Raw genomic sequence first — 27,124 nt, 5'->3', positions numbered from 1 at the left:
TATACTTTGCCGTAAGGGTGACTTCAGGAATTTTCAAGGATTATTTTGTCTTTAATTGATCTTTACTTCATGGATTGACCTTGACTTAAAATTCAACCTATATAGAAGATACATGTCCACTCTAACACGTTTTTACATCTTTCTATATGGGAAATTAGTTGCCATTAATTAAAGCATACTTATTTCCACATTTTAGGTAGGCTGCTCACCTGCTTGATAGAATGTGTGAGTGCTCTTAGTAATTGTTATCTTTATTCTCAGCTATGAAGAAGAGAGTCATGTATCTTAGACAGCGATTTTTTATTACATCAAACACAAACTATCCTTCATTTTACAACTGTGGTTTGTGTTTAAGGGCCTATAACTACTGATTACTTTAAGTCTTACCCCACATAGAGTTGTCAAAGGAGCTAAATCATCTTTTTGGTGTTCTAATTTGGCTTAATGACCGATGTACCTCCTTTTTATTTCTACTAGCACACAATTTATAATAAGAAATTAATCAAATACTGAGTGATTACTATATAGAAAGCTCATTACGAGACGGTAGGGAAGAAATAAAAAATGCTAGATGCTACCCTCAAAATTTCCTAGAATTCTAGTACGAGAGAAACAGAACGTGTGCTTACAAAGATACCTGAGTGACGCGAAGCAGTAAAGCCGGTCCCCAGCCGACGTCCACCCCTTCCATCCCTGGCACATGAATAGTAGAGCCATAAGAGAAGCGGTTTTGAACCTGATCCTTGTTTTTATTCTGGCTCCTGTGACTAACATGTTAGCTACAAACTTCAGGCAATACAGTTAATGGTTTTTAGGTTTGTTTCATTGTCTCTAAAATGTGGATAGTACCTTCCTGATAAAGTTGTCGTGAACATTACATGGTATATGTGGTAGTTTTTAACATAGTTCTGGCCCCTGTGGGTAAGTGACAGTAAATGGTCATTGTGGCCGAGGGTAGAGAAAACAGTGGTGGTGATGAAAGCGAGCGGGCATGAGCAAGGGCTGCATATGTCATCTGTCACCCCGGACGCTTCCGTTTTTGCAGCTTCAGTTTAGGGTTTTAATTTTTTCCTCCTCACTGCTTCTTCCCCCTCACTCCCTCCACTTCTGTGCTGTCTCGATTGCTTCCCCATGGTTCTGTTGTGCCATCACGGCTCTGTAGTCTGGGGGAAAAGCAGTGAGGAGAGAAGTATAACTTCAGTGGCTCTTCTGTTCTTGCCCTAAGCTCTGAAACTGCTACCAATGTCCCGGAGGCACCTTCTCTTTTCATTTTACCTATGTATTTGGGAGCCATCTCTACTTTCCTACCATTTCTCCTCTACGTTAATTGATAAAACACCCTGGTTAGATTGATTTTAGGCATTCTGAAATTAGATTTATTTCACAAACATTTGTTGAAAGCTTTTTATGTGCCATACTATGTACTGTAGGTGTAAAGATGAATAAAACAAGCTTGTTTCAAAGAGCCCACAGACTAGAGGAGGAAGACCATTGACCATATGTATAATATAATATGATAAGAGGTCTATTAGTTTCATGAACAAAGTGCTGTAGACATTCAGGGAAGGAGGTGACTCGGGTGTTGTTTGGAAGGTGGGGATATCGGGAAGTCTAATGTAGTCTTCACAGAGTGGGTGAACTGGACTTGAGTGAACACTATTTCAACAGCCATGGAATCGTGATTGTGTGAAAGCAAACGAGAGTGTATTTTAGCGTCTTTAGCTTAGAATCTGTGTTTGGAGAATAGGTAATAGGTTTGAATGCCATGTTTAGGGGTTTATTGTCTTAAAGGAAATATAGAGTCCTGGAAGATTTTTAAGCTGGACAGTGTGGTGCTTTTAGAAATGTATTCAAGAAAGATTATTTAAATTGTAATGGAAAATGAATTGGAGGTGGGACTACTGAAGGTAGAAAGGACCAGTTAGATAAGCAGTGATGAGACCTTCGTTGGCAGTGAGTTTGGGGACACAGAGTCTGTAGATTTAAGGATGGTCTCAGTGTATCTTGAATGATTGAATGTGTGCAGTGAGTGAAGAATCCAGATTTTTAATTAGTTCAGAGAGTCTTAGGGAAGTAAGTTTGTGTGGGAGGAGGTAATTTGGTTTCCGTCATGCTGAATCAGAAAAGTCTGGAACATCTGGATGTGGAGATGGATATCCTTATTGTTAAAATACTGTCATTGGGACTTAGGATGGAGAGATGACCAAGTGATAATGTAAGAAAACAAAAGACTAGGAGAATAGGTTTGTATCATAGGTTATCGTTTATTGAAAAGTCAAATCGCTTTGAGCTCAAAATGGATTCAGTGGAATGGGGAAAGAAAGGAGAATTTGATTGGAGGGGGAGACTTCAGAGTTCAAGGTCTTCGGTAAAAGCAATTTCAAGTGATAATAAATTCTTAACATGCCCCCACACGAAGATGCAGAAGTACATATGAGATTATAACCATAGCGTTCACCTTCTCCCGCCAACCCAACAGTGGTAACCCTCCTCTCGCATATATGTGGGAAGGAAAGGGATTTGGTTCAAATACACATTTGAGTCTCCACCAGGTGGTCGTTCCTCTGCATAGCTAACTCAGCAGAAATACTGTTCACTTCGTGGCTGGCCACCTAAGAGGATTGCTGAGTATAGTTCTCTTGGTAGGATTTGGTTCATTTTCCTGAGGTACAAGTAAAGGGATAGATATAGTAGGTTATGTTTCTCTTTACTGCTCTGACCTTTTATTCTGTATATTATTCTGTGAATTTATAAGGATCAAAGTTAACTGAGGTGTAGGCTGAGGTAACTAAAGGGAACTACAAGATAGAGGAAAAATATTCTTAAATGTGCATCTTTTATATGACATGCTATTACCTCATTAGTGTTGGTAAGGAACTGTTAGTTCACTTCTCAACACTGAATAACTCTAGTAGAGAAGTTTTGGAACAGCCAATACTGAAAGTATCTGTAAGATTAGAGTGGGTCAGGGAGGGCCTGGATAGGGCTAGGAGAGAACAGTACAGAACTTTCTGACCAGGTAGTAAGAACTACCATATTGAGCTCCTACTGTGTACCTGACTGTTAGTTTCTGTACACACCATACTATTTAATCCTCACTGCAAATCATTGTGGTAGATAAGATTACCCATTCTACAGAAGTGAGAAGAGATTTTAGATCGAGTAGGTAATTTTTAACCAAAGGTCACACGGTAAGTTATAAAAACTCTATTTGTCGGGTCCGTTGCAAAGCGAATGTGGTTTTAGCTTCTGTTAGGTCATCATTGCGACTCTAGTATCCAACCAAGGTCTCTTTCATACGTGATTACCCTCTTCAGTTGAGTCCTGTAGAACAGTTTATATGTATAAATCTGAAATACAGATACACTAGAAAACGTAAGAAAATGTGATGGCATATTTGTTATCATGTTTTCTCCTCTAGGTGGCCATATTAATCTTCCATTTTTTTGAATTACAAAAGGGAATGATATCTATAAGAAATTTTTCCAGGAAAAATAAACATTAAAAGAATATATTCAGTTTCCTTTGTTCACAGTTTTAATTTTATTTTTGCTGTGTTGTTCTTAAAATTAAAGCCTTTTCTGATAATCCTATTTTATTTTTAAAAGGTTTCATAGTTAAGTAGTAGGCTGTGGATATCTTGTTTAAGAGTTGGTAAGATAGAACCTCTGAAATTCCATTCATGCTAATTAGTACTTTGATTTCTATATTCGACAGGAGAAGCCTGTTAAAGATGATTTTATATATGAAGAACACATTTAGTGTAAAATTATTAGAATGTCTATTTATAGCTTTTCATTCTTAGTTCACCATAGAGAGAACCCAGCTATATTTACATATCGTGGCATAGCTATATAACTAAAATCATATGTTGTTAATTTAGGATGAGATAATTGAAAATGCTATTTAAAAAAATTTCCAGCACCACTGATTTCTTAGGGTTATGTGGCCTGGACATATACACACACTTGTCGTTCTCTTTCTTATGGCTGCTTCACAAGCTTCATGCTGTTAATTTTGATGTCTTAAAATTAGGGGCATTAAAACATATTGACTTATACTTTGTATTTAAATGTTACTTTTAAAATAATTTGGTACTTGAGAATAATAAATTATTTATGTATACTTAGGTGCATTTTAACTGCTTCATAAAGATTATTCTATTAATTTTCACAATTTCTTTGTGAGGAAGGCAAGTACAAAAATATCCGTCTGTATTTTCCAGATGCCTTTGTCACAAAAATGTTTAGAACAGTGAGAGTTATATATATTACATGGTTTGTTCAGATTCTTTTTTATAATTTTCTTTTTTTTTTTTAAGATTTTATTTATTTATTTATTCGACAGAGATAGAGACAGCCAGCGAGAGAGGGAACACAAGCAGGGGGAGTGGGAGAGGAAGAAGCAGGCTCCTAGCGGAGGAGGAGCCTGATGCGGGGCTCGATCCCATAATGCCGGGATCACGCCCTGAGCCGAAGGCAGACGCTTAACCACTGTGCCACCCAGGCGCCTCTGTTCAGATTCTTGGTAAACTTTGTCTTTGATTTCAGGTTTTTGTTAATGTACATTTTTCCTCTGAAGAATTTGTGTGTGCATGTGTATAGCTTTATATATGGCCAGTTTGAAGAGAAATTAATCTTAAAGACTTTTTCTGTGTCTTTGGGTTTTGGAGATCTTTTTATGTGATGAGACCAGTTGCTCCCAGTAGTGTAGAATTCTTGTATAGTGCTACTTTTGCAGGCTGCCTGTGACCTATAAGATGAGATGTCTTTGTGAAGTTCAGGTAAAGGTCCAGCCTGCTGTGTGGACAAGTTAGAACAAGGTGTCACCTTTGAGCAGACACTGAGTCATGAGCACATAGCACCTATGTAAGAAGAAAAGGCATCCCTTCCTTCTTTTGTAAGATTTGGCAAACCCTCATGTAACTTTTTGCAGTGCACAAACCGCACAACTATATACATGGCCCTGAGCACCTGTGTTTATACATTTCTCCTCTTAAAATGGTAGAATTTCTGTGTTTTCCATGATGACTCTATATTGATCCTTTGCATTTCTTTTTTTGTCTGAGATACTTGTCTGGTAGTAGGTAGTTAGGATGGTAGAAATTAAATGATAGTCATTAAAGATATCTTGGATTGATTACAAAACTGAAGCCCAGAGACATGTGATTTTACTAAGATCATAAAATACATTAATGGCAAAACTGAAGCTGTAAGTGTTTGTAACCAGAGAACAGGTCAGTGCTTTCAAAAAGAATCATTCAGACAAACAGAAAACAGACAACAACAAAAAAGAGAAATATATTCATAAATAAAAAAAACAAACTAGTGATTACCAGAGGAGAGGTGGGTAGGGAGATGGATGAAATAGGTGAAGGGGATTAAGAAGTACAGACTTCCAGTTATAAAATAAATAAGTCATCGGGACGAAAAGTACAGCACAGGGATTATAGTCAATAATGTAATAACTTTGTATGGTGACACATGATAACCATACTTACTGTGGTAAGTATTTTGTAATGAATATAACTGTTGATTCACTATGCTGTACACCTGAAAATATAATATTGTACGTTGGAGTGTCTGGGTGGCCCCATTGGTTAAGCATCTGACTCTTGGTTTTGGCTCACGTCATGGTCTCAGGGTCATGAGATCAGCCCCACATGGGGCTCCACACTGAGCGTGGAGCCTGCTTAGGATTCTCCATCTCCCTCTCCTCCTGCCCCTCTCCCACCCTGCTCACGTCACGCTCTCACTCTCTAAAAAAAATACGTGTGTGTGTGTGTGTGTATTATATGTCAACTATACATCAATTAAAAATAAATTTTTACAAGAGCACTATTCAGTAACTAAACTGAATAGATAAGAGATGCACTGTAAATTGAACACAGGCTCTGTCCCCTGCTAGGGGTTGAGGCATGTCTTGCTAAGTAGAGGAATAATGCTAACAGCAGTCTGGCAATTATTACGACCTGACACTTTCTCTACTGGTTTCTGTTAGCAAAGCCCATAGGAGCTCAGTCTCAGATACATTTGGGGAGCATGACATAGAGTCACAAATGGACTGACAGTCATCTTACCACCTGAGGGCAGCAGTGACGGGAATCTCCGTATTCACCGTAAGCTCAGGCTCACCAGTGAAGTAGGTCTCGTAAGAAACTGTCCCTCGTGAGGGAGGCACAAGTCTATCTGTCCTCCAGCGCGTGAGAGAATCGCCTTGAGGTGGTAGAATAGAAACTTGAAGCTACTTCTACAAACTGTGCCTCACACTCCTGTCAAGTGTAGAGCCTGGGGACGACCCTCACTGCTTCAGCGGGGGGTGGAGTTCTGGAGGCTGGTACGGTGGCTACGCCTGAGAGGAAGGAGCTCTCCAGCCAGCGTGAGGTTACTGACTGTGGCTGTTGTAATATTCATTGTTACTGTCCTTCAGGCACTGCTCAAGTCTCTGTACAGAATATTTAATTTTATCCTCACGGAAATCTTTTTATTATTTATCTGTCTAATTAATTAATTAGTATTCCAGTTTTGAGAACACAGTAGCTTAGAGAGGCACGCTAGCGTGCCCACGTTTCCGGTGTCCAGCCGCTCTGACAGCTGGGGTGCAAATACAGCTTCAGCTGCTTCCGGAGCTCAGGGCCTGAGCTCTCTCAGGTACCATGTCAGCTCCCCTCCTACCGACTTCAAGGATGAAGAAAACTATTTTTTTCTTCCAAAAATGATGTCTCATGGTTGTAAGAGAATTTTATGAAGACTGCGGCCTCTAGAAAAAGGAAGAACCATACCACTGGGAAGGACCCAGGATTTTGGGGTCAGACTCAGAGATGAAGCAGACTCACGCCAGCCATATGTAACCCAGAGCTTGGGCAGCCCTTCTGCAGGCTGCACAGGGCAGTAAGACCCTAGGGTTTATGTGCAGACTTCTTATCCTCAAAACCCAAAACTTTGCAGAAAGTTGGGGGAAACACCAGTGATTTGTCCCTTGACCTCTAGCCTTATTCCAAGAAAAGCCAGCCAGGGTTTTATTGAGATACTACAGAACTTTTCCATGGTGGGCTCCTGTTAGCATTCACTTAGAGAAAAGGAGAGATTTTCACAGTTGGCTTGCGTGGGAAGTATTCCTTCCATGTGGGATACAGGAATCCAGAAGTAGCACCCTGTCTATGCCCTTGAGAGAGGCTCAGATTAAGGATACCAGAGCACCGGCGGCTTGCTACACGCCCCTGCAGTGTCACACGTGAGTTTTATTGTTATTTTTTCATGTCTTGGCAGAAATCTTCACTGTAGACCTTTGCTTTAGAGTCCATTATAGGAGACTTAGGAAGCCCTTTGTGACAGTCTCAGCAGTAACTACAGATACCAGTATGATACTCAAGTGTAGTGCCAGGTGCAGTACGCAGGCAGCTGCTGCAAATATGGCCACCTCTGCTCGCATTAACTAGTCAGCTGATAAAAAGCCACACCTCACCCTGTGATGGACTGGTAGGGACGTCAGTAGTAAGTTACAAAGAAGTCAGTGCCATTCCAAGTTCATACCACTCAGAATCAGCCACCATTCTTTCTTCAGCAGTCTTTTTTCCAGAATTTTTTATGGCTGTAACTTAAAAACAATTTATGTAGTAATGTATGAATACATTTTCCTTCAAAAACTTAACCTGTTAGAAAATGAAGTGTTTCCTTCTCTTGATCCTTTCCCTCGTTCCCAGAGGCCAGCTTTGTTATAAGTTTGGTATTAATCCTTCCAGTCTTTGTCTTCATACTTTATAAACACATTAGCTGCTCATTGTATACTTTTATGGGTTTTTAAACTTACATAAATGGTTTTATCAGAGGCTCATTGAAGATATAGTGTTGCTTTTTCCTTGGAAAAAAGGGAGTGAAGTTGACTGTGAGTGAAAGGAAGTGAAGAAGTGTCAGTTAACAGAACAGGCCAAGTAGAATTAAAATCTTTCCTCCGTTGTCTCTCAGCTTTTTAAGACCAGGGACTGGGTCTTCTACTCTTAAATACCCCTTTCCTCCCATCCCGTCAAGCATAACATAATCTGATTCAAGCCATCAAATAATTTTCTTAGGTAGATCTATATCTTGAAGAGATAATTATTCTCAATGTGTAGTTCGTAGACCAGTAGGACGATTCTTTACAGTTAGAAGTTTCTAAATTATCACTTGTCTTTCTAAAAAAATAAAGTTGGAAAGGAAAATGTAATAAGTGTTAAAACATGAAATCATAGTTGTTTATTTATGACGCTAACTCCTCATATAACCTCTTTCACTTTTTCTTTTTTTATGAGTAATACTGCCTCTGTACTGTTCAGTAAAAACCTATTGCTGAGGAGAACATAAATACTTGACAATGGATACTGGAACCGAAGAATGTATTGACGCTGTTGGTTTCTTATTAAAAGCTTTATTGTGAAGATGATAATGAGAAATTGATTGATTTCCCTGTACTGTTTTTCCAGTTTGTTCTTCCGTGTTTCCCGCTCCGCACACATGCAGACTTAACTAAGCATTTGCACTAAGTTTATTTACATATTCTCTAAACTGGTTCAGATCACTCCCGAAATTTTAACACTTTTTTGTTAAAAAAAAAAAAAAGTTTGCCTTGAAACCGAACCTCAGTACGGGGTAAGATCCCTCAAATATTTGCTTTCCAGTTTCTGCTATTAACACAAGCTAGTGCAAGAGTTAAGAGAGGGGGGAAAACAGTTAAGGCCATGAAAGCATGAACTAAATTGTTTACAGATCGTATCAGAAGACCATATCCTGTCTGCCCCATGTTTGGGCAAATGTGAATCACAGTTTGAGTTTTGAGAAGCAAAAGGAAAAGAGGCCTGAATGGATGCAAACTTTTACCAGGCAATGGGGAGAGATGATGAAAGTTGAATTAGAAAGATGGTGATATGAGTTACACATCATGGTGTGTAGATACTCCTGCTTCATTCATGTTAAATCATTACTGAGCTGTTGCAAAGAGGAGTAACAACTTAATTAACAGCTTTTGGTGAAACGAAAGTGGGGTTCTATCTTAATTTTAAAATTCTGAAAAATCTCTCCGGTAAGCGATCTTGATGTGGGGCTCTTGTTTTGAGACTTCCTGCCTGTGAGAAAATAAATTACATTAAAATCTCTGATGAATGAGTCAAAAATTACCTTCAGAAGCTGAGAGGTATTTTGATGCCTGGGCATATCTTTTTCCTTTTGCTTGATATATACTCATAAAGGTAAATATTTTCTTAGAAAATTCGGTTATAGTTAAGTCTTGGAGGTTTTCAGTAATGCCATCAACTAAAACTAAGATCATTTAAATGAATTTTGAGAATCAGTATGGTAGTTATTTAAGGTCTAGATAGTTATGAAGTCCTTTGCCTTTTACAGTTCACATAGTCTTTTACTCATTGTGCTTTGTTTCGGTAGTTAAGGGAAAAACATAGTAAGGGAATTTGGTCACTGGTAACTTCGGAAATGCTTCTTTAAGTATAAATTTAACTAAGCATCAGCAATCTAGAGAAAAGTATAAATTTTTATAATCTTTTAAAAAATGTTATAATAGCTTTTTCAAGATGATAGATTAAAATATTTTTGAAGTCTGAAAATCTGTGTTTTGAGCACATTGATAACAGGTGAATTACAGTTCCATAAATAAGATTAGGTGTAATATAATAAATGATTATAGAGTAAACACTATTCTAAGCACTTCATATAAATTAAGTCTTTTAACCTTCAGAATTACCCTAAGACACAGGTTTTGTTGGTGTCCATGTTTTCCAGAGAGGACACTGAAGCACAGTAAGGGTAAGGAACTTGTCTAGGGTTATATAGCAAGTATGAGAGAGAGCCAGGATTCAAGTACCAGTGCTTGGTCCTCAGAGCTAACGCATTGAACCTCTCCAGTGAAGTACCTTGAATGATGTCCTGTGAGAAAATCTGTCTTTTTATGTAATTTTTATACCTACATAAATTCTTGATTGCTGTTTTTAATGTGTAAGTAATGCATGTTCATTATAGAAAAATCAGAAATTACAGATGACAAAAAGAAGAATTACTCATATTCTCATCATGAGAATACCATCGCTTCTACTTTTTTATATCCTTTTATGGACATTTTTATTTGCCTACATATTTTTAAAATTAAAATGGGTTTCTTACACAGTGTTGTAATCTGCTTTTGTTCCACTCAAAAGCAGAACTTTTCTTGCCAACATGTATACTTCACAACATCACATACAAATTGTACAATATATGATTACATGGGTGTACCATACTTATTCAGCAATTTTTAGTTACTGACACTTAGTCTGTTTCTGATTTTTCTTATGGATAAGGTTGTTCTTAAAAATATCTTAAAATGATTTCTTTTCTACCATGTTCTCTGGCGTTTTCTGTTTCTGATTCAGGATTCTGACTTGAATCTCACTGGTCAAAGGAGTTCCTTGCATGCTGTGCTTCTGTTTTTAGTAAGAGGTCTGGGTGTGATTTGTGCATATTCGTGTTTTGTATTCTGTAAATAATTCAAGCTGCCGTACATTTGTGAGGGCATTATAGGGACTCAAGTGATATTAAAAATATTAAACAACTGATATGATAATATAAACTAACATATAAATAAAGAGTAAATAAATTGAATATATTTATTTGTTCTCTCACTAAATTAAAGTCTATCTATAATAAAACTAGTTACCAAAGGGTATAAGTTGCAGGAAAAACTCAGATTATTCTAGTGAATTCAAAATCGTTTAATTATTTTTAGAAATCATTGCTGTGATCTTTGGTTTGCTGCTACTACTAGCTAAATGATATGCTTTTCTGAGCCATGATTTGACATTGGGAACTATTTCAAACTCATCTAGTTATTTTTCCATTCAGTTTGTAGTCATTAGTTGACTTGTAGTGACAATAACTAGAAACTTTCTCAAATAGTGATGATATTGTTTATAATACAGAATCCTTTATCAGCTTCTGCTGAGCTGAGCAGTTACATGGAAGTGTTTTCTAGCCTCTGCCATACTGACAGGCGTTCTTACATATTCACTGTCTCTAGTAACAGCAAATGCAAAAAAATAATTTATTGGAATTTCATATTTAATAAGTTTAGACTTAATCCTTCAGGATAGATGAGAGGAAGAGAAAGATAGAAAAAAAGTGGTGAACCTGGGCTCTGTTGTTGAGCTGCCTAGGTTTGATTCCTGACTCTCTGTGCTAATGTTTTCTAATCTGGTAAATGGACGTGATGATAATAAATATAATACCAAAATAAGGTAATATTTATTTATAACAGTGCCATTCTCTGAACAAATGATAGGTAAGGCTAGCTGTCATTTTTATTGATAAAATTAATATTATGCTGACGTTAGCTGGACATTCAGTGAGTTTGTGAAACTCAGCAGAGTATTAAAAAGGGGTCCCTTGTGCAGGGCATCTTCCACGTCTCAGAGTTTTGGGCTTCCATGATGTGCATGCTGTTATGGGAGTACTCGCGGTATGGCACCAAGACAGTGCCTGTGGTGACTTCCAGTACCACCCGCTCCTCTGAAGTCCTTAGAACTTTCAGACCTAGTCCAAATAGAGGAGCAACGTGAGGGGATGTAATTAGGCAGCAGGTAGCTACAGCCTGGGTAGACCAGATGGACCTGCGGAATTTGTCCGCGGGCTGCCAGTGCCAAGGCTGTCTCCTCCTGTGGTGTCTGTGGGCACATGTAAGGGCAGGGCCTGAGCACTGGTGGGTGCTAGGGCGGCCTTTACCTGGGGCTCTGGAAGGAGCCAGATAGGAGGCCTTCAATCAACTCTCTTGAGTCCTTGCAGTGTCCAGGAGGTGGGACTTGTGGTGGCTTCTTGCTTAGGCATCAACCAGCCTCAAAGAAGTTTCTAAATGAGGAAACTAAAGCTGTACTGTTGCTGTATGGCTGAATGTCAGCCCTGAGCTGATCACTGATTATGGTTTGATAATTGGTAAAATAGGTAAAGCCCTATAATTTACCAAAAAATTATTTCCTAGAGGAAGAGGGTGTGTATGGATGTGGGGGGGGGGGTGTATGCAATATATGAGTTTAACATTCACGCTTCTGTTGAGAGATGTTCATATATTAAGTGAAAAAAAGAGCAAGGTGCAGAAAATTTTGTGTACTATACTATTTTTTATCTAAAGGGGAAAATAGGTTTGTATTTGCTCATATTTAAAAATAGTGGAAAGGAAAACAAAAACTTCTAAAAAACAGTTATCTGTGAGCGGGAGGATGGAAGCAACTTCTCTGACAAACCTTATTTTACATCAATATAAGGAAATTAAATTTGGAAGCATACTCTCTGAAAACCAAAAGTACAGTGAAACAGAGGAAACCGTATTGTTACCCTAACCATACGTTGTGTTGATAGGAAGATGCTGTTACTATAATCCAAGTGGCACATCATACTTTTCTCAACTGCAGGAGTAGCACTGGGGTAGAACTAGGGAGATTTGACACGTATTTTGGGAGGGGCATCAATAAGTTTTGGGTTTAGTATGGGGTAACAGAAAATGAGAAATCTAGGGTTCCTGGGGCTTTGGATGATCAATGAGGATAGTATGAGAAAGAATAGGACAGGAATAAGGATTTTGTGGACATGTTCAGACAACTTTGAGATAACCACTTAATGTAACACATTGATAGTTCACTGGATGAGTCTGATTGCTTAGGGGAAAGGTACAACCTAGAAATATGATTTGGGGAATCATTACTGTAGATAGATGGTATTTAAAACCAGGGGCTCTTTTAGTTACACTTGTTTGTTATATATCACACTGCAACCAAATCAGCCTGACAGACTATTCCAGATCATTTGTTAGGATAATATTGACAAGGTAAATTTCAGGAATGTGGACATGTAGTATGGTTTAAAAAAAAAAATCTTATACTCTTTTTGTTTCAGCTTCTCAATTTAAAGCACTTCTCCCTCCTCTGGAAACTATCTTGAATTTCTAGGGCTGGACCCCCAGCAGTTCCATCTGTACTTTACACCCTACCCTTGCTGCGGGGCTTGGTTGGTGCAGTGTTCTAAAGAGGAAGTGCGACGCTTCTACTTCTGAGTCCCTGGAAGGGTCCTGGTTAATGACTTTCATAAGGCTTAGTTTTGTCATTGTTTCTAGGATCATGTTCCATATATCCTTGCAATATCTTGTACATTTATTTTCTGTGGCTTTCTTTATTAGCTCTAGTTGGCCCCTGTTGCTAATACAAAAATATTTGTAGGAGTCTGTGTTTTACTATATGAATCACTGTAAGGAATTTAGATGGCTTTTTTTTTTTTAGATCCTTTAGAAAGTATGCCTCAATTTTTCCCCCACGTAAGCCATTGCTGGCCTCTATCCTTTTGTGGAAATCTTCGGTTGCTCGAGATGGTCTTTTAGTGAATCTAGACCTTAGGATTCTTTCGTTTCAGTTTTAAAACTTACCAGGGTGCTGCTTCTAACAAATGTGATAGATTTATTCTTTCCAGATCTAATAGTATTGATGTTAAAGATGTCTTGCTGCGCAGACATGTTCATTCTGAGGAAGGATTAAAGTATCTTAAAGTGATTCTCTTACTAATAGTGCATCTTCTTATTGAATATTTATAATTTTTATGTATTTAGATTTTAAAATAATAGCATTCATTGCTGCACACATTCAGTTGAAAGCTTCTAATACAGTAAAAATTGTAGAAGTTAATTTCATCAGTGTAAATTAGTCTACAAAATATTTTCCTAATGTATTATAAAACCTTGTCAAACGAAGATCTGTTTATTCAAAATAGGGCTAAATACAAAGTAAATGCTTTTCCCAAATTAATTAGATTTCTATAAAAAATATATGAGATGCTTTGAATGCAGTTAACTTGAAGTTCATTTACTTCAGAACCTTACATTTCAAATTAACACATTTTAAAATTTATAAGTTTAGTATACTTTAAGGGAGGACACATTCTGTCTGCGTGGGTGGTTTTTTTTTTTTTTTTTTTGCATTCAGATAAAATATACTTTAAAAACAGAATAATGCTACAAGCATTTTTGAAGGAATACTCTTCCCTCTGAGGTGAAGCCTTTGAAAAAAGCTTCCTGTGGCCATTTCACATCTCTGAAGGAATAGCGAAGTTACATTAATAAACAAGAAGGGCTTTTTACCAAATGAAACATGATTTCTCATCTTCTGATCTTTGGTTGAAAATAGCATTTGGATGAGCTCTACCCCCTTACTAAAAATTTCTTCAAGAGCTCCTGTTACGGGGGCGCCTGGGTGGCACAGCGGTTAAGCGCCTGCCTTCGGCTCAGGGCGTGATCCTGGCGTTACGGGATCGAGCCCCACATCAGGCTCCTCTGCTATGAGCCTGCTTCTTCCTCTCCCACTCCCCCTGCTTGTGTTCCCTCTCTCGCTGGCTGTCTCTATCTCTGTCAAATAAATAAATAAAATCTTAAAAAAAAAAAAAAAAAGAGCTCCTGTTACGGTCTTACCACAAAAAAGGGGAAGAGGTGGGGGCAAAAGGAAGCTTTCAGAGGTAGTGGATATGTTTATTACCTTGCTAGTGGTGATGGTTTCATGATGTATACATATGTCCAAACTCACCAAATTGGATCCATTAATATATGCAGTTTTTTTATGTATTAGTGATACCTCAAAGCCGTTTAAAAAATTAAGATTAAAAAAGATTAAAATAGTAGAAGAGCATTTGTAGTTCCTTTTTATTGTTGAATTGTATTTCATTGTATAGATAATATCACATATTCCCTATCCATTCATCCCTGAATGAACATGAGCACATTTCTAGTTTTGACTATTACGAATTGCTGCTGTGAACATTCTCATGCAAGTCTTTGTGGTTGCCAGTAAGTATGGTAAGATCCTTTCATGTACGTTATACATTTAATCTTTACAACATCTCTGTAAGTTAGTTGTATCCCCATTTTACTTTTTTTTAAAAGATTTTACTTATTTTTTTATTTAGAGAGAGAGTGAGCTCCCAAATGGGGGGGCTGGGTGGAGGGAGAGGGAGAAATAATCTCAAGCAGACTCTGTGCTGAGTGTGGAGCCGAAGGTGGGACTCAATCCCAGGACCCTGAGATCATGACCTGAACCAAAATCAAGAGTCAGACACTTAACCGACTGAGCCACCCAGGCGCCGCATCCCCATTTTACTTTGGGCCCAGGATTCAGCCAGGCAGTATGATTCTAGATTCCCTGTTTTTAATCACTATACTTTCTACTTCTGTGATTAATCGATTTAGTTATTTTAAATTACTGTGGTCTCATTATATTGATATAGTTAAACGATGATTCTCACTAATTTAGATCCACCATTATATAGTCCTTTTAAACCAGAATTAAGGTAAATATTCTTTTTCATTGGATTTATTATGATTTGAAATTTTTGTGAAAAGACTAAAAGTACTTTACCATATTCATCCTTGTTTGCTTAGCACCTGTTAGTATAGTACATAGAAAGGTATCCTTTGAATGTGTAGTGAATTAAGGTAGCCAAATAAAAATTTTAAATTTTTTGGATTTTTCTCTAGTCTAGCTTTAGGTATAATTTTTCTACCTTTACTGTTTATTCATCTTTTTTTCTGTGTATCCTAATTTGAAAAACTTAATGTAGATGATATTTTTCATTAGATTTCTGGTTAAATATACTGAGAATACCACAGATGTTTTAAAATACAAACATATGCTGGCAAACAGGTTGACTATAGCTCAAGAATTGGGAATGCTAGTTACATGTTATACAAAACATGAATAACCAAATGCTCACTCTTTCAGGGTAATATTGTGTTGTAGGACGACTACGTGGATGAAGGATCCTCAGTGTATTACATTAAGGGCCACATAATCTCAGTTTGTCTTATTATTGGTGCTACCAACTTTGATTTAAATGGTGTGGTGTCCACTAGATGGCTTCACTTCAAAGGATCCTTTTCCACCTTCTAATGAATAAATAATTTCTTAGTTGTACATTGATAGCATGTGAATATCCTGTTCACCAACACCTGGTGGTTTTAGCATTCTTTGATGATTCTTGCCTTAATCAATTATTAAATTTTTTTAAATAGCACTCATAGGTGATTTTTGTATTCACTGTTACAATCCATTCCTGTTATTTTTCATTTGGATGCTCAGATTGTCCCAGATTTGGCTCTTGCTCACTTGACTTCGTTGTCTGGTGTTTTTTTTTTTTCAAGTTCTTTTTTTTTTTTTTTTTTATGTTAGTCACCATACAGTACATCCCTAGTTTTTGATGTAAAGTTCCATGATTCATTACTTGCGTATAACACCCAGTGCACCATGCAATACGTGCCCTCCTTAATACCCATCACCAGCCTATCCCATTCCCCGACCCCCTCCCCTCTGAAGCCCTCAGTTTGTTTCCTAGAGTCCATAGTCTCTCATGGTTCATTCCCCCTTCTGTTTCCCCCCCCTTTCTTCTTCCCTTTTTTCTCCTACTGATCTTCCTACTTCTTATGTTCCATAAATGAGTGAAACCGTATGATAATTGTCTTTCTCTGCTTGACTTATTTCACTTAGCATTATCTCCTCCAGTCCCGTCCATGTTGCAGCAAATGTTGAGAAATCGTTCTTTTTGATGACTGAGTAATAGTCCATTGTATATATGGACCACATCTTCTTACTCCAGTCATCTATTGAAGGGCTTCTCGGCTCCTTCCACAATTTAGCTATTGTGGACAATGCTGCTGTGAACATTGGGGTGCCTATGGCCCTTCTCTTCACTACGTCTGTATCTTTGGGGTAAATACCCAGTAGTGCAAATGCTGGATCATAGGGTAGCTCAATTTTTAACTTTTTAAGGGACCTCTACACTGTTTTCCAGAGTGGCTGTACCAACTCACATTCCCACCAACAATGTAGGAGGGATCCCCTTTCTCCACATCCTCTCCAACATTCGTTGTTTCCTGCCTTGTCAATTTTTGCCATTCTAACTGGCGTAAGGTGGTATCTCAAGGTGGTTTTTTTTTTTTTTTTTTTTACTTTCCCTGATGGCTAATGATTTTGCACATTTTTTCATGTGTCTTTTAGCCATTTGTATGTCTTCATTGGAAGAGTGTCTGTTCATATCTTCTGCCCATTTTTGGATTTATTTGTTTGTTTCTTGTGTATTGAGTTTGAGAAGTTCTTATCTAAATTCTAGTTAACATATGGTGTAATATTAGTTTCAGGTGTAGAATTTAGTGATTTAACACTTAACATACATCACCCCGTGCTCTCCTTAATCCCCATCACCTATTTAACCCATCCACCTGCCCACCTGCCCTCTGATAACCATCAGTTCTCTATAGTTGAGAGTCTGTTTCTTGGTTTTCCTCTTCAAAATTTTTTTCTAATTTGAGTATAGATTGTTTCATTAGTTTCAAGTGTACAACATAGTGATTCAGCTTCTCTATACCTTATGCTGTGCTCAGCACAAGGGAGGTTCTACCCCTCACCACACCACACTATTGCATTGGTTATTGTAAGCAATGCTGCAGCAAACATTGGCGTGCATATATCTTTTTAGACCTGAATAGACATTCTTCCAAAGAAAACATAGAGATGGCCAAGAGACATATGAAAAGATGCACTCAACATGACCCCTGTATCTTTTCAACATGTCCCCATCAGACCTTGAGCACATTCTAACTTAAAATATTTTTTGGTAGAAGAAGTTCTATTTTTCTGTTGTATTTTCCTTGACTAGCCCAAGAATCAGTCATGTTTTTTGAGTAGACCTTGCTCCTTTATGTGAGGAGTGGTATTTTTTTTAGCATGTATTTTAAAATGTAATGTATTTGAACTTCCACAAAAGGTATCGTATCTTGTATGTTCTTTTGCTTTTGTTTTTTGTTTTTTTATTGTGTTCAGTTCAAGATCTAGATTGCTTGTTACTATTGGGTGTCATTGCTTCTGGGCTCTTTGGTGGATAGAGTTCATTCTGATACCACAATTTAGAATCCAGCACCACAGAGTTCTTTCTCTCCTTTCCCCATTCTGTGTATCTTCCTCTCACCCATAGTAGGAATTGTGATTCCCAGCACCATTCATGCATTTATTCATCTGCTCAGTTCCGCGATACAAACAAAATAGCTTAGGAATTGCTACACATGACACTTTCGACAATAAACCTATTAAGTAAAATTTGGTTTTTACATTCTAATTATTCATAGAGTATATCCCACTAAGGGTATATAGGTGTGCAAAAGTTACCTGGAGTAATTCTTTTTATTTCCTTCATTGTGCTTATTTACATATTTGGAATAAATGTAGTTCAGTTTGTATTTTTTTGTATCTGTGTTTTTGTTTTTCAAAAATAAGTGTGTGTGTTTTGTTATTTCCCCTTTGGTGTTATACAAAAGGTAGTATACTATATATAAGTATGTGTGTATGTATTATTTATGTATGTGTATATTTTTTCTTTTGCATCTTCCTTTTGTCACTTAATTATCTTGGAAATCACTCCCTGTGAGGTCATAGAGATCTTCCTTCTGTTTTGTATTTGCAGGTAAGGTACACTTTTTTTTTTTAAAGATTTATTTATTTTAGATAGAGGGGGAGAAAGTGCATGGGGGGGTGGAGCGAGGGGCAGAGGGAGAGGCAGTGAGAATCCCAAGCAGGTTTCTCTTGGAGTGTAGAGCCCAATGCAGGCTGATCCCACGACCCTGAGATCGTGATATGAGCCAAAACCAAGAGTCACCCACTCAGGGGCGCCTGGGTGGCCCAGTCGGTTAAGCGTCTGCCTTCCACTCAGGTCATGATTCTAGGGTCCTGGGATCGAGCCCCACATGGGCTTCCTGCTCAGCGGGGAAGTCTGCCTCTCCCACTGCTCATGCTCTCTCTCGCTCTCTCTCTCAAATAAATAAATAAAATCTTTAAAAAAAAAAAAAAAGCATCACCCGCTCAACCCACTGCACCACCCAGGTGCCTCCAAGGTACACTCTTGGAAAGAGGAAATACCTTTCAGACTACTTTCTGTAGAATATTAATATCAAATTTCTTTGAAAGACTAGCTTTATATCTCTTACTTTGTTTTCTTTGTACTTAATAGGATTGAAACTACTATAGCTTAGTTGTTTTTAGCAGATTATTTAACTTTCTTGTTGTCTGCTACTTGTGTTAACTTTTAGATCCTTTTGTTTATGTAGTCAAATTTCTTGCTTTGTATTCTGAACTGAAATTCATTAGGAGCATTGTTTCAGAGACATCGCTGACAATGATTTACTGAATTCTTTTCAAGCTCTTGCATGTTAAGTTACTCTTTAGGAGCAATTTATTTGAATCCTAATTATAGAATTTTCAGTATATTTAGGCTCTTGGGGGGGTCCCCCTCATGGTAAACTCTTTGGAACCAATTATAGGTATTAAAAACTCTCTAAACCCAGAAACAATGGCATTCTTAGGCAATTTAAGAAATATTAAAATGTTGCCAGGCAGGAAGCATTATGAATGGTTAGAGATCCATTCAACAGGTTCTTAACAGGAAATTAATGAGATGTATTAATTAATTAAAAATAGTTCCACTTGTCTGTTCAAAGTTTATGTATTTCCCTTTTTATTTTTATTTATTTATTTTTAGATTATTTAGTTATTTGTTTATTTGACGGCGGGAAAGAGAGCGTTAGAGAAAATACAAGCAGGGGGAGTGGCAGAGGGAGAGGGAGAAGCAGGCTTCCCGCTGAGCCAGGGAGCCCGAAGTTAGGTTCAATCCCAGGACCCTGGGATCATGACCTGAGCCAAAAGCAGATATTTAACTGACTGAGCCAGCCAGGCGCCCCCTGTATTTCCCTTTTTTAAAAATTCAGTCCATGTGTTACCTTTGTTTTAGGTGCATCATTAAATGCCTTAGTCTCCTCTCTTCTCCTTTTCTTACAATTTTATACAACGTCTGTTAAATGGCTGCAAATCTTCCTTTGTTTTCATATAAATACGTGGCCCAGATCACAAAAGGCCAAATTACACCAAAATGGGGAAATTTGATATCAATACATACACTATGGAAAAAAACATTTTTGGGGCACCTGGGTGGCTCAGTCGGTTGAGCATCCGACTCTTGGTTTTGGCTCAGTCATGCTCTCTCTCTCTCTCTCTCTAATCAATAAAATCTGTAAGAAAAAACCATTTTTACTTTAACTTTTTATGTTGATACATACAGGATATGATTACATTGTAGCAGACTCTTTTTTGCTCTTTTACTACAATGAATCACTAATTTATGCCACAGTATTTTTTGGAATGCCAACTGTGGTATACACGGAGGTGGAAAAAAATAACTTTTTAAGAGAAAATGAACTTCTTTCTGCGGAGTCTGAGAAGCAGCGGGTGGTCATGTGTGGCTGGAGGAGCAGTAGTAGTAAACTAGGAGACTGAAAAGTTAAATTGGTAGAGATCCTTGAGGTCTCAGCTGCTGGACAAAGCCATTTGGACTTTCATTTTCACACTGAAGAGCCATTAGAAGATTTTTTGAAATGGGAGCATTACATGACCTGACATTTGTTCTAGGAAGAGAGCACTACAAAGTGTATGAAGACTGGATTAGACATGTGAGAATGGGAGGGAGGAAGCTAAGTTAACTGTCTAGGTAAGAAATGTTTATGGCTTAGTTGAGCAATAACAGAAATTTTGTCAAGTGGCTAATTGTAATAATTCCTAGCATGCATTAGGCCATTCTGTGGATTATGTCTGTAGAATGAGTGCTTAGGGGCGCCTGGGTGGCACAGCGGTTAAGCGTCTGCCTTCGGCTCAGGGCGTGGTCCCGGCGTTGTGGGATCGAGCCCCACATCAGGATCCTCTGCTATGAGCCTGCTTCTTCCTCTCCCACTCCCCCTGCTTGTGTTCCCTCTCTCGCTGCTGTCTCTCTGTCGAATAAATAAATAAAATCTTTAAAAAAAAAAAAAAAAAGAATGAGTGCTTAAATGTTCAACTTCTGGTACCAATTTCACTAAAATCTAAAGCCATTAACCATTATTCTAACCCTGGTCTTATCAGAGCAAGTTCTGTAAGAAGAGAGACATCATTTTTAGGTTTTATGAAAGTAATTCATGTAGGTAAGTGTATAAAAAATCAGCAGTCTTCTTTTTTGGTTTATTTTCTCACTTTGGTGTAGGACATATCTTCAGTAGCTTCCAGACAATTGTTACATTGAGGGCAAGCTTTCTGAAGTATTCTACTTACGAAAATATTTTTATGCCGAATTCCTAATCGATTGTTGGTCTGGCCAGGTACAGGATGCTAGTTTGAAAATCATTTTCCCTTAGAGTCTTGAAGACATTGCTTTGTTGTCTTCCTATAATTGCTGTAAGAAGCCTGTGCCACTTTGGTTCTCAGTCATTCTTAGATCATTTATTTTCTCTGGAAATGTATGGATATTCTCCTTTTCTGTGTTGTAAAATTTTGTAACAGTATGCTTTGGGCACAACTTTATTATAAGTTACAGTCTCTGAAACCGCAAAAGCAGCCTCCACCATGCTTTTTTTGGTAGTGTGTGGTATGTACTTGACTGCCAGCACTCTTGGAACTGAGTGAATAAAGTGCGGCAGAGCATCTCACCATTCACCATAGAGATTTCCACTTAATTCTCTGTTTTCAGTGTGATGCTTCTCCCCTTTTTCCTGTGCCTGAGCTCCCTTTGGATGCTTGGATGCTTAGTATGGAGGATGCGATTTGGGGTCCAGAGTGGTGTTAATTGCTTATTATGCAGGCTTTCTTCCACCTTTTCTTGTTTTTAGCAGACACACCTTACCCACCACCTTCCATAGTACCTGAGCCTTTCTGGAGCTCTGTGGAATGAATTGGTTTGTTTCTTATCATATTCTGACTTAGTCACGTAGTCAGGAAATGAATACCCTGCGGAAGAACTGAATTCAAATCTACCCTTGATTATTATCATCTATGTGACATAATTAACTGTTCTGAGTTCCTTTTTGTAAATGTAAAACATAGCTAATAAAAACGACCTCAAAGATTTACTGTAAGGACTAGAAAGTCTGCATATCTTTGGGTATAATGGTTCTGAGTAAATGTTAACTCTTAACATATATGTATATATGAAAGGTCTTTCCATATATAAAATTAAATCACATAGTTACACATTGCTAATTTGTTGGAAAAATAGAATTCATAAACTTTGAACTACCTAAAAGCATTGTAACGGCTGACTTTTATTGATATTTTATTAGTCAGAAGCACAGTGTATCTCATTTTTTTCCTATCAGAACATTGCTCTTAAAAACAGAATTGTCTTCCATCCAAAAAGTTAATTCCAGTCACAGCTGTCGGTTAGATAGCAGTGAAAATTTAAATTGAGCTCCCAGTGACCATTGCCACTTCTCTGACAAACCTTTCAGAAACCACTTCTAAAAATGATGTCTCTCTTCTTACAGAACATTTAAAAACACCATATAAAGAGGATTTTTGGTGCTGTATTTAAAAAGTATTTTGTTCTTTTGCCTTAAGGGTAACCTGGGTTTTGGGGCGCCTGGGTGGCTCAGTCGTTAAGCGTCTGCCTTCGGCTCAGGACGTGATCCCGGCGTGATCCCGGCGTTCTGGGATCGAGCCCCACATCAGGCTCCTCCGCTGGGAGCCTGCTTCTTCCTCTCCCACTCCCTCTGCTTGTGTTCTCTCTCTCGCTGGCTGTCTCTCTGTCTCTCAAATGAATAAATAAAATCTTTAAAAAAAAATAAAAGAGTAACCTGGGTTTTGGTAAAAGCTCTGTAATTATACAGGTAGAAGCAAAGTTTGCTTATTTTAAAATCACTTAAAATATTGACGTGTGAGACCCAGAACCTTATTTTCATGAAGCTTATGGTCTTTATAGTACATTTGATGACATCTTTGTGTTAAAAAAGTTATATTGATAAACACTTCCAACATTTAGCCATATGTGGCTGATGTGTCTCAAGAGCTTGTGGGGAAACCATGAGAAAAGGAATCCGTGGGGTGTGATACTAGAAGAGAATTGGAACGACTGAAAGCTAGTTGAGACCCAAAATATGTAATAGTTTTAAAGCTGTGCTCCATGAATGGGTCCTGTAGGTCCTTGGTAGTAGTTTACCCAGGAGTAAGATGAAATAAGGTGTGAGGAATAAAATGAGGAGAATAGAGTTCCAGCTCCTTATCTCTTTCTCCTTCTCTTTTCTTCTCTTTTTTTCCTTTCCTTTCCTTTTCTTTTTCTCTCTCTCTTTCCTTTTTTCTTTTCTTCTTTCCTATCCTTCCCTTTTTCTTTTCCTTTTTCTCTTTCTTTTTCTCTCGTTCTCTCTGTTCCTCTCTTTTTCTTTCTTTCTGTCAGTTAAAATGATCACTTTCATGTGGCGTCTAAAAAACAAAAAACAAACAAAACAGACTCTTCACTACAGAGAACAAACTCATGGTTGCCAGTGGGGAGGTAGGTGAGGTGATGTGTAGATAGATGAAGGGAATTAGGAGGAAAAAAAGAGAAAAGTGCCCACCACATTTATCTCCCACTCAAAGTTCTGTGAGCAAAAGCGTGGTTGGCATCCTTGGGAGGGAGTTACAGTGTTTACTATGTAACAGGCACTGTTTTAAGCTCTTCAGCTAATTCATTTCATCTTGTAACAGGCCTGTGAGGTAGGGATTATTAACGCTCTTTGACAAAACCTAAGGTATAGAGTTGAGATTTAAGTTTGACCTGCAGGGATAGAATTTTAAAATTCTACTAGCTTGAGATTCTTTACTAACGGAAAGTGGCTGAGGGTGTCTGAATTTTGCCCTAAGGTGAAATTAAGGGGATAATGGGGAAATTCAATTTCATACAATTAAAAGATAGAGATTAGGGTGCAAATTAAGCTGCTTTGTGTCGTAGTCCACTGAACTGAGGCTGTTTAATAAACTGCTCACATAAAGTCAATTGGATTCAGCTTTAGTGTATTTAGAATATATGTCATAAATATAAACATACATAGTATGTCATGCAAAACCAGCTGTATTAACCTATAATTAGTGAAATACAGCACTAGAGTTACAGAGAGCATGTCGTATTCTTAACTTGTGAATGAAACTGATAGTTCAGAAGTGATAAATTCACCCTTCCTAACCTGGTGAGAGAAATTGTGTGTCTGTGTGTACATGGATATAGATAACCCAAACATTGACAAGTTTCTTCATCGTATGAACCTGGATAGAATCACATTAATATTAATGTTCAAATCTTAATAGTGCCAGCTTTACCTATTCACGGAGACTCTAATCTCTTATATCTCCCATTCCTTCAGCTATTTTAGGGAGTTCTCAAGGGGTGCCATGCATCAACTCACAGATTAGGCCAGGTTGCTACTCCCTTTCTTTTCTTTCTTTCTTTCTTTCTTTTTTTTTTTTTTTTTAAGATTTTATTTATTTATTTGACAGAGAGAGGGCACAAGCGGGCAGAGTGGCAGGCAGAGGGAGAGGGAGAAGCAGGCTCTTGATGTGGGGCTCGATCTCAGGACCCTGGGATCATGACCTGAGTTGAAGACAGATGCTTAACCGACTGAGCCACCCAGGCACCCTGCTACTCCCTTTCTTGACCTGTGTTGCTCTAAACTGTTCTTCACTCACCAGTTCAGCCACCCAAGACACGTTGTCAACACTGCTCTTAACTGTACTAGTTGGCCTCTACCAACATGGCACTAGGTTATCGCTGAGACATGACAGCTCAACACTCTTTTGCAGGTGAGAAAAAGAATTCTCCTCTGCTTTAGGCTTCATTTGGGGAATCCTGTGCCCGAGTTCTGGGCTCTGAAGTGTTCACAGAGTCTAAAGAGGCTTTCTTTCAGTTCACGCACAGCATGTTGTCTTCCCAGAATGGGAAGGCATGGTCACAGTAACTTGGCAGGTTGGATGCGTTTACCAGCCATCACCTGTGTGAAACCTCTCCTTTTTCTGACTTGAGGCCCTGTACCTTAGAATGGCTTTCTGGGGCAGATGTCTCCTTCCCTTATTGTGAGTGGCAGGAGTCTTCTTGCTCCTTTCAGAAATTGTGATGGTCTCATGCACTTTATCCTCTTATATACCAGACATGTTTCCATTTAGTCTAGCTTAAGATATCTTCCTGGGAGGCTTCTCAGCCTGTATATAAATCACCATGTAAATCAAGGGATGTAGGTAGATCCATGGGGGTGTGGAGAGTGGGAGTTGAGGAAGTTGGGTGATAAGGGGTGTCATCTAATTTCATCTCTGAGCTGTACCTGAATCTCAGCTCTAGTCTAACTTTGGCTTCTGTTATATCTATATTACCATTAAAACTTTACTTGCAACGTCATTATTTTTTTTTTGCTTAAACCTACTTCATATAAGTGGTGAGAGCTACCACCATGCAGGGTTGAACAGGTCTGTACCCAGCAGCCCCGTGAGTGGTAAACATGGCTTCTAATCTTACCCTTCCTGTAAGCTCTTACTTTGGGCATGTCACAGGCACTCTGTGCTTCTCTTTGCAGAAATGATAGGCTTGGGCACAATGACCTAAGGTTCATTCCAGATCTCACATTCTGAGTTCATATGTTCCTAAGTAGAACTGTTAATATCTCATTTTATTGCCTTCATACTTTTCAGTATAATAAGTTATGAAAAATAATTTATGTATGCAGTTTATAGTCTGCAATCATTCTTTTTTTTAATAATATTTTTTATTATGTTAGTCACCATACAGTACATCCCTAGTTTTTGATGTAAAGTTCCTTGATTCATTACTTGCATATAACACCCAGTGCACCATGCAATACGTGCCCTCCTTAATACCCATCACCAGCCTATCCCATTCCCCCACCCCTCCCCTCTGAAGCCCTCAGTTTGTTTCCCAGAGTCCAGAGTCTCTCATGGTTCATTCCCCCTTCTGTTTGCCCCCCCTTTCTTCTTCCCTTTCTTCTCCTACCGATCTTCCTACTTCTTATGTTCCATAAATGAGTGAAACCGTATGATAATTGTCTTTCTCTGCTTGACTTACTTCGCTTAGCATTATCTCCTCCAGTCCCGTCCATGTTGCAGCAAATGTTGAGAAATCCTTCTTTTTGATGGCTGAGTATATTCCATTGTATATATGGACCACATCTTCTTAATCCAGTCATCTGTTGAAGGGCTTCTCGGCTCCTTCCACAATTTAGCTATTGTGGACAATGCTGCTGTGAACATTGGGGTGCCTATGGCCCTTCTCTTCACTACGTCTGTATCTTTGGGGTAAATACCCAGTAGTGCAATTGCTGGATCATAAGGTAGCTCAATTTTTAACTTTTTAAGGGACCTCCACACTGTTTTCCAAAGTGGCTGTACCAACTTGCATTCCCACCAACAATGTAGGAGGGATCCCCTTTCTCCACATCCTCTCCAACAATTGCTGTTTCCTGCCTTGTCAATTTTTGCCATTCTAATTGGCGTAAGGTGGTATCTCAAGGTGGTTTTGATTTGAATTTCCCTGACGGCTAATGATTTTGAACATTTTTTCATGTGTCTGTTAGCCATTTGTATGTCTTCATTGGAAAAGTGTCTGTTCATATTTTCTGCCCATTTTTTGATTTGTTTATTTGTTTCTTGTGAATTGAGTTTGAGAAGTTCTTTGTAGATCTTGGATACCAGTCTTTTATCTGTAGTGTCATTTGCAAATATCTTCTCCCGTTCCGTGGGCTGCCTCTTAGTTCTTTTTTTACTGTTTCCTTGGCTGTGCAGAAGCTTTTTATCTTGATGAAGTCCCACAAGTTCGTTTTTTCTTTTGTTTCTCTTGCCTTTGGAGATGTGTAATCATTCTTATAGTTCTTTTTTCTTGGCTACTTTTCTAAAACGTATCATTTGTCTCCATGTCACGATTGATATGAAAATGCTCTGCTCTTTGAACTTTTGTGTTCTTTCAATTATTATACTATACCACAAATACTCTCCAAAGTAGGTTTGTAAATAAAGGAAGAAAACTCTGATCTAATAATTGATTTATCTTTGGAGAGCCTTAAAAATGTTACATGGTGGTCATTGTGGGCAAGAACTATGAAAATTTAAAGAGACATATTCCCAGAGAAGGGAAAAAATTGAGTCCATGGTTCATGTCACTATTATTGATAGGTGAGATTGAACTTTGTTTTTCTTTTGCTATTGCTATTATAATTCTGAATTTCTGTGAATCCGTTTCTTTAGCATTAATTGGTAATTGAATTGCTATAA

The 27,124-nt window shown here is 38.1% G+C and overlaps 1 protein-coding gene across 1 annotated transcript in view; it reads left to right on the top strand.

Annotated features, from left to right (window-relative positions):
• Positions 1–27,124, top strand: part of SYT14 (synaptotagmin 14) — a 127,545-nt gene that overhangs the window by 5,573 nt on the left and 94,848 nt on the right. The window lies entirely within an intron of this gene.

Source organism: Ursus arctos, unplaced genomic scaffold (assembly GCF_023065955.2).
Source record: "Ursus arctos isolate Adak ecotype North America unplaced genomic scaffold, UrsArc2.0 scaffold_2, whole genome shotgun sequence".
NCBI classification, from domain to species: domain Eukaryota; kingdom Metazoa; phylum Chordata; class Mammalia; order Carnivora; family Ursidae; genus Ursus; species Ursus arctos.
This window is presented reverse-complemented; position numbering and strand designations above follow the sequence as displayed.